Below are 6,912 nucleotides of genomic sequence, written 5' to 3' on the forward strand. Positions count from 1 at the left end.
CCCTCTGCCCCACAACTGCAGGCCTGGCTGGCAGCACGACCTTGTCTGCAGGGGCCCAGGAGCATGTGTGTTTGGCAGGCGCTTCCCTCCTGGAGCCACACTACAGGTACCGTCATTTTAGAGGCAGGTACCTGATATCAACGATGACAATCAACCATGCCACCCTGAATTACAGCCGTGTCCTCAGCGGGTCACTATTTACGCTGACAATTACAAAGAGTTTGAACTCGCTGTCCCAAGAGGCAACAAACCCTTCATTATCAGGGCCGCAAGCTTCTGTGCAGCCCTCCTCCCCCGCCGCTTCCCGTCGGGGCAACGTGAAGTCCCATGACGGTGACTCAGAGCCAGCCCAGTAGCTTCAGTGCAGGAAAAATCACAAAAATTCAAACACATCCTAAACATGGGCAGTTGGTAGGAGCCGATTCCTCAATTCAACCTGTTCGGAGGCTTTCTGGGCTAGCACAGCTCTGATCACAGGCTTGCGCTTTCTGCTCCCCATGAAGGGCGGCAAGAAGGCCGGGCTCTGCTATTCTGCAGGCTCCGCTACGTGGAACCTGCCCTGTGGCCTCGGTGGCCTGTGCCAGACAGTGTGACCGTCGCCCGCAGTGAACACTCCCCACAGCGGAGCAGGCTTGGGGAAGAACAAAAACTTACCTGTAAGCCTAGAGAAGACACTAAGCCACGCACGGCCTCACGCGCACTGCATGTCAATCGCCGCCGAAGCAGGAACGAGCTCTTAATAGTTCCAGTAAATGCAAAGGCCGCCCTGGAAAACTGTGTGAACCTTTCTGACCACTCACAGGTGGGGAGCCACTGCCTGAGACACAAAGGTGAAGAATTAACCTGAAACTGCATATTATAAAACATATTTTTAAATGATGGCGCTTAATTTAAAAGACTCCCAAAGAGTACTGCATTAGAAAGTGACAGAGTGAAACCGTGAGGCTGACCACAGGAGTCCCTGGAAATGTCACCAAATGTTGTGTCAAAACTGGGAAACAGAAGAACTGCACCTGATGAAACATTCGATTAATCACTCGAGTCCTCCCCACATACGAAGCTATGTAAAAAGTGTTCCCAGAAGGTAAAGTGAGCAGGAGGGCTGTGAACACACAAAGAGAGAGCCACTTCATCCACGGACCACAACAAAAGAAACGCTAACAAGTGCCGACGACACGCTGGAGTCCAGGGCTCTGGGCGCAGCTGTGACAGGGACACTCAGGGTCCCACTGTCCAGATGAGAAACCAGGGTGGAAACACCAGGGAGCCTGTCTCAGGGGGCAGAGCCAGTGAACGGTGGTTCGTACTGGGCCAATCCCAGCTGCCAGGCTCTGGGGCTTCTGGGCACAGAATCCTGTTGACTTCACTCTGGGGTGCGAGAGGCGGCAGCATCCCCCAAAGGCACCTGGAGAAGTGGTGTTACCCTACAACCCCTGTCCCCGGCGTTACCCTCCATGCCCCTGTCCCTGGCGTTACCCTCCATGCCCCTGTCCCTGGCGTTACCCTCCATGCCCCTGTCCCCAGTGTTGCTCACCATCCTCATCACCTCCAGGCCCCTCTCCCTGTCCTCCCTCATTTTCCTGTTCAGCCAGAACACATCACATGTCTCTTCCCTTTTCAAGAGGCTCAGCTGCACCCAGAGGCATTCCAGCCTATTCGGAATGGGGCACACACCCTGGGGAATTGCCAGCACAGGGCCGGAAGGGCCTGAGACCCTCTCACTGTCGCCCAGGAAGGATGGAACAGCCCACAGTCACGCTGATTGTCAGGCAGGATGAAAACTTCTGTGTTTGAAATGTTCTTTTCACTGGAACTGCTCGGACCATTCGAGAACGAATCAGTTTAATACCAGCAAGGGCCACTCCTACTTATTCTCTGGCTACAGTTTTCCACCCACCAGCAACCACACTCCTAGGAATTATCCCTAACGCAGAATCAGCGCCTTGTGCCTTTAGGAAAACCTCTTTCCCTCCAGCTTTGTCCTCCTTCCACAAAAGGTGCCTCTGACTGCCTCACTCGCCGTACCAGGATTTCACTCGGCTACAGAGGAAAATCTACGTGGGGCTCAGAGGTGGGTGGTCCCCGCATGGGCAGCAGCTCTGTGACATCCTCCGAGGAGCCTGGCCCAGGCCTGCCTCACACGCCAGGACTCTGCCTTCGGGCCTTCGGGCCCCCGAAGCTGCTTTCCCTCCAGGCGTCCTGCTCCAGGCAAGAAGGCCGGACAAGGGCTCAGGGCTGCTGAGGGTCAGGAAAGCCTCCTGACACCTCCCTCTCCAGGACCCCCCATCGGCATCCCAGCATCTGGACCTGTGTCACCAGCCGCTCCGCCGTGCAAGAGAATTGGATTTTCAACTGGGTGTGCTGCTTCCCTAAACAACGTAGGGTGTTGTTACTGAGGAAAAAGGAAAAAAATGGCATCTTCTTGGCAACTCCGCAACATCCAGCCACCGGTTCTCATCACCCCAGAGATGTCCACCCAGGGCAGATAGTGTCTTCAACCAAGCGCCACTGACCCAGAAGTGCAGTAATTAGTACACTATCACCAGAGTCACCCACTCCTTCACCTTTACACCCAAGAAAAACATGTTTGCCAGGCAAACTAGATGTCCAGGAGGTATAAGGAAATCCCAAGCCTGCTTTAAGCCTCAGACTTTTGAGACCGTTGAGGGCCATGCACACAAGAGCAAGGCTGCACCCGAAAGCTCTGCTCCTGCTGGACGTCATGAACAGACCACACGGCTTAGCCACATGGACCCTTCCAGGACGTCACGAGAGGGACCTCCGTGGTACACGCAATGATGTGCACTTCGTTGAGCCTCGAACAGACCACGCCCTTGTTACAGGGTCGGTGATCCACCTCCTGCCGTCAGTCACCCACCTCGCCGAGGGTCTGCGTCTGCATCTGTAATAACTTTGCTGTTTTACCTGGGTACCAAAATGCAGCATCGTGATGTTTAAAGGACTTTAAATATCAACACCCCGGGTGCAGTTCTTGTCACTTTAATGCAGTCACTCGATGCAGGCCTCACTCACGACTCTGAGGTAGCTCATACCTTCCCTACCTAACCAAGGAAGAAATGAAGGCATGGAAGGTGCAGCTCCTAAGGAGCAGATTAGGATTCAAACCAGTGATCTTCGTCACATGCTGACCTACCTCTCAGGCTGAGATAACGTTGAAAATTAACCAGGTAGAACAGCGTTCCATAAATCAGCTGGAAATGGTGCTCGTGGATGGGCCTGTGGTTACTCCCTGAAGAACAAGACCATTAGCCCAAAAATCCACCTGTGTCACACTCAAATGTTTACATATCCAATTATTTTTAAAATAACCCAATCAAGCATGTTCACAGCCATTTAGAGCCATATAGATTGTCTGCTTCGCTGACAATCAACCCAAGACCTCTGTCGGCAAAGGGCACGGTGCCAGGTCCAGAGAAGGTGGGACAGAGACACAAACAGGAACCTCTCCTTCCCTGGGAGCCTCGCTCTGATGGGCCCGCGAGGACATGGTACAGACCGTGGGGTGCAGGCAGACGGCAGGCCAGGAGAAGGGGCTGCGTTGCCGGGAGGCAGTGCTTTGAGCTCTAATGGATGGAACACAGCTAACCAGTGAAGGTGGAGAGAGGGCACCCGTCTGAGAGGATGCAGAGGCAGCAAAGCACAACCGGCCTCAGGGAACCAGAAGCCACAGGGACATCAGGTTGGGTGCTGCTGTCTGCTGGTCACCGGCTGGGGGACTGTACTGGGCCTGGAGGGACATCCCTGACACTCCCCACCAGATGCCAGGGGCACCCCCAGCCCCAGGTGAGAATCACGGATCCCATAGCGAATGAGGCCAGCCTGTGGGAAGTGGGGCTGGGACAGCTCTGCACAGCTTAATAGGAAGTTGGGTTCTATTTTGTGGGGTTTTGGTCACGCCAATGGCTAGTCAGGGCTGTCCGTCAGGAAGTGATTTGAGGGCAGACTGGAGAAGGGGCTACCAAGGCCAGCGGGGCATTCGCTGCCTGGGTCCAAGGAAAAGGAAATAAAGGCTGGTGATGTGACAGTGGGGGGCAGCACAGAGGGAAGGAACTGGTGGAGACACAGGGCTGGCCCCGCACAGGGCTTTGAGCAGCTACCCGGGGGTCGTCCTATTAATTCTCCTCATGGCCCCAAGAGGCGGCTGTGAGGATCCGTCTCCTGAGGACAGAACTGCTCCAGAGCCACACAGCGAGGATCCACAGAACCAAGATCCGGGCCAGCTCCAAAGCGGGCGAACTTAAAACCTCACGCATGGTCCTGAGGCAGGGATCGGAGCCCCCTGGACACACAGACACAGGAGCTGCAGGAAAGGGAAGCAGACACCCCGGACTAGTGGCAGGACCCAAGGTTTCTGCCCTCCAGGGCACACTGGGACCAGCCACTGCACAGGTGGACACACGGTGCTTTAACCTGTGCTGGGGGAAGGAGCCCTCACTCTCAGGGTGGAGACCGCAGCTCAATCGGGCCAGCCTCCCTGCTGGGCACAGCCTGAGCCACACAGGATGCTGAGGTGCCCCAACGTTGGGGTGCTCAGAGCCACTCAGCTGAGATCGTGGTGCTTTCTGTAACCACCCTCGTTTCTTTATGGTATAGATCTGGACTCCATCCTTTGCAATGTGTGGGGTTCTAGGAAGAGGCTGGCCAGCCGGGGAAGTATCCTGGGCTCTGTCCCAGTGATGACGAACTTGGCTCCTCACAGGGCGGCCTATTCACCACAGTGACCCCTGGGGACCACGCCTGCACCCACCTTGCTGAAGATAATTCACTTCTCATCCGTGAAAGAATAAAGCTGGACCAACTCAATTTCACACTCACTTCCAACTTTAACAACTTGTGTTAGGAAATCAAAGACAAGGACTCTGACCATGTCACAAACCCAGGAAGAAAAACCCGAGACTAACGGAACGATGCCACCTTCGCGGTTCCGAGCTTAACTAGTTGTTTTTCTTTTCTGGTCTGTTTCTCTCTTTTGGTTTAAATAATTAAAGATCCTCGTTGACAAGTAAAAAAAATTCTCTATGAAGCTAAAAAAAAGGGGTTCTAAGTAAACATTTAAACATTCTTCCCTATACTTTTAAAAACAGTTGCAATTATAGCTCTACTTACTGTTAAGTACTTTAACTAAATGAAAGATTAATTATACAGACTGGTAATTATAAAAAATAAGGCTACATATTCATGGCATCATGAATAATTAATAAGAACTCTTTGATTTCATTCAGACCAGGGATTCTGTGCTAATAGGCTCTCAGCTGTCTTGAAATAATGGTGAAATTTTAAAATTACTTTTGTACTTAAACGTGTCCCCAAAGTGAAGCACAGCGGCTAACATCTATCATGGTGCCCAGCAGTGCGACCCGCCACACTATGGCAGACACCCTGATTCACCAGGGCTGCATCCCGGAGCTGTGCTAGTGCAGAGAATGTTCAGGAAACAGACCAGGTGGCAGGAGGGGGTCTTGTCCTCAAGGAACCTCATGAGTCTTGCTAGGGGGACAAACAGCGAGAGAATGAAACCTGTAGCCATGGAATCTGGACAGCGATACCCAGGCCTCGCCATGCATACCCCCTAGCTAGCATATCCGTGAGACCCGTCTGGCACAGGCAGCAGCAGGGTCCGGCCCTTGGAGCACAGGGATGGCAAAGCAGGGCCATGAAAGCGGGTGGCATGCCGACAGCGGCTTCTCTGCAAGAGCTCCTGGCTCTCACGGAGCTGAGGGCTCCTCAATGGGAAATTCTGGCCGAGCTCCAGGGGAAAGCCGGTGGGAGACCCGTCTCCTCTGTCCCCATCTCCTCTGCCCCAACCCTGGAAGAGGGTCAGATATCAATGCTAACTCTTGTGCTGACTCAATTAATTCAAACAATTCAGAAAACAAACTTGCTTTAAGTATTAATTTACTAAAAAGAACTAACATGAGTTCAAATAATTCACATAATTAAAATGATTTTAATTGTTAATTTAATTAAAACATCTCCGTTTTCACAGCGTCACGTACCTTGGTACTTCCTCCTTATTGCGTTTCCCATCTTCCAGGGCAGGTATCCTTCCACCCAGGGCAGCAGCGACTCTGGTGTCTCGGGTGTTCCCAGGCTTCCGTCAGCCCCTGGGGGGCTTACAGTTCTGCAGCGGTCCCCATCCTCATTAATCTGCATAAGAACATCCATCTGCAGAGATGCCCTGTGGCCCCCTGGCCACATCTGACGTGCAGCTAAACGCTGGGCGTGTCGCCTGGTGACAGCAGGTGACAAAACTGTGGGCAAGGTAGCACCTCTGGGCGCCGACACTCTTAATGAGTTTTTTACAAGACCATTCTTTAATGGGTGAACCCCGACAGGAAACACTAAAGATTGTTTTTAACTATTTTTTTATCAAGACATATCTTTATCTAACGTTCACTCAATGCTAAATGTCACTTCTCCAGCCTACCCATTTAAGAACACCTAAAAGTTAAGACTGGAATGACGCTTTCAAACACATACTCTACTCATGCATTCCCGGGAGCAGAGAGCAGCTTAATGTTTTCACGATATGCAGGCATGAAGTTTGGCGAAGGCATTTTAATATTTTTACCTGAATATTTTAATAAAATCAAAAGATCATTTTCACTCTAATACTCTACTTAGAATGTAATTTTCCATTAAATAAACAGTCAATGTTCAGTAACCCACATGCTGATAAACTTTTGAAAAGTTTAGAAAGTATTAAGTATAATCAAAGATTACTTTTAATTTTCGAGCTGGCAAGAGCCTGTGTCAGGGAACAGAGTTCAGATTGAAGATTATTTTCTTAAAGAAGATTATTTTCTTAAAGAAGATTATTAAAGAAGATTATTTTCTTAAAGAAAAGCGAAACTCATAAAAGAGACCAGGTGATTCTATAAAGCAACACAG

The 6,912-nt window shown here is 51.3% G+C and overlaps 1 long non-coding RNA gene across 1 annotated transcript in view; it reads right to left on the reverse strand.

Moving 5' to 3' along the window:
• LOC114676025 (uncharacterized) overlaps window positions 1-2,797 on the reverse strand; it is a 35,891-nt gene extending 33,094 nt beyond the window's left edge. The window contains exon 1 of the long non-coding RNA XR_013402619.1: window positions 655-2,797. This is a non-coding gene — a long non-coding RNA (uncharacterized LOC114676025). The remainder of the gene's footprint in view (window positions 1-654) is intronic.
• Window positions 2,798-6,912: the final 4,115 nt, after the last annotated feature.

This window comes from Macaca mulatta, chromosome 13, assembly GCF_049350105.2.
Source record: "Macaca mulatta isolate MMU2019108-1 chromosome 13, T2T-MMU8v2.0, whole genome shotgun sequence".
NCBI lineage: Eukaryota > Metazoa > Chordata > Mammalia > Primates > Cercopithecidae > Macaca > Macaca mulatta.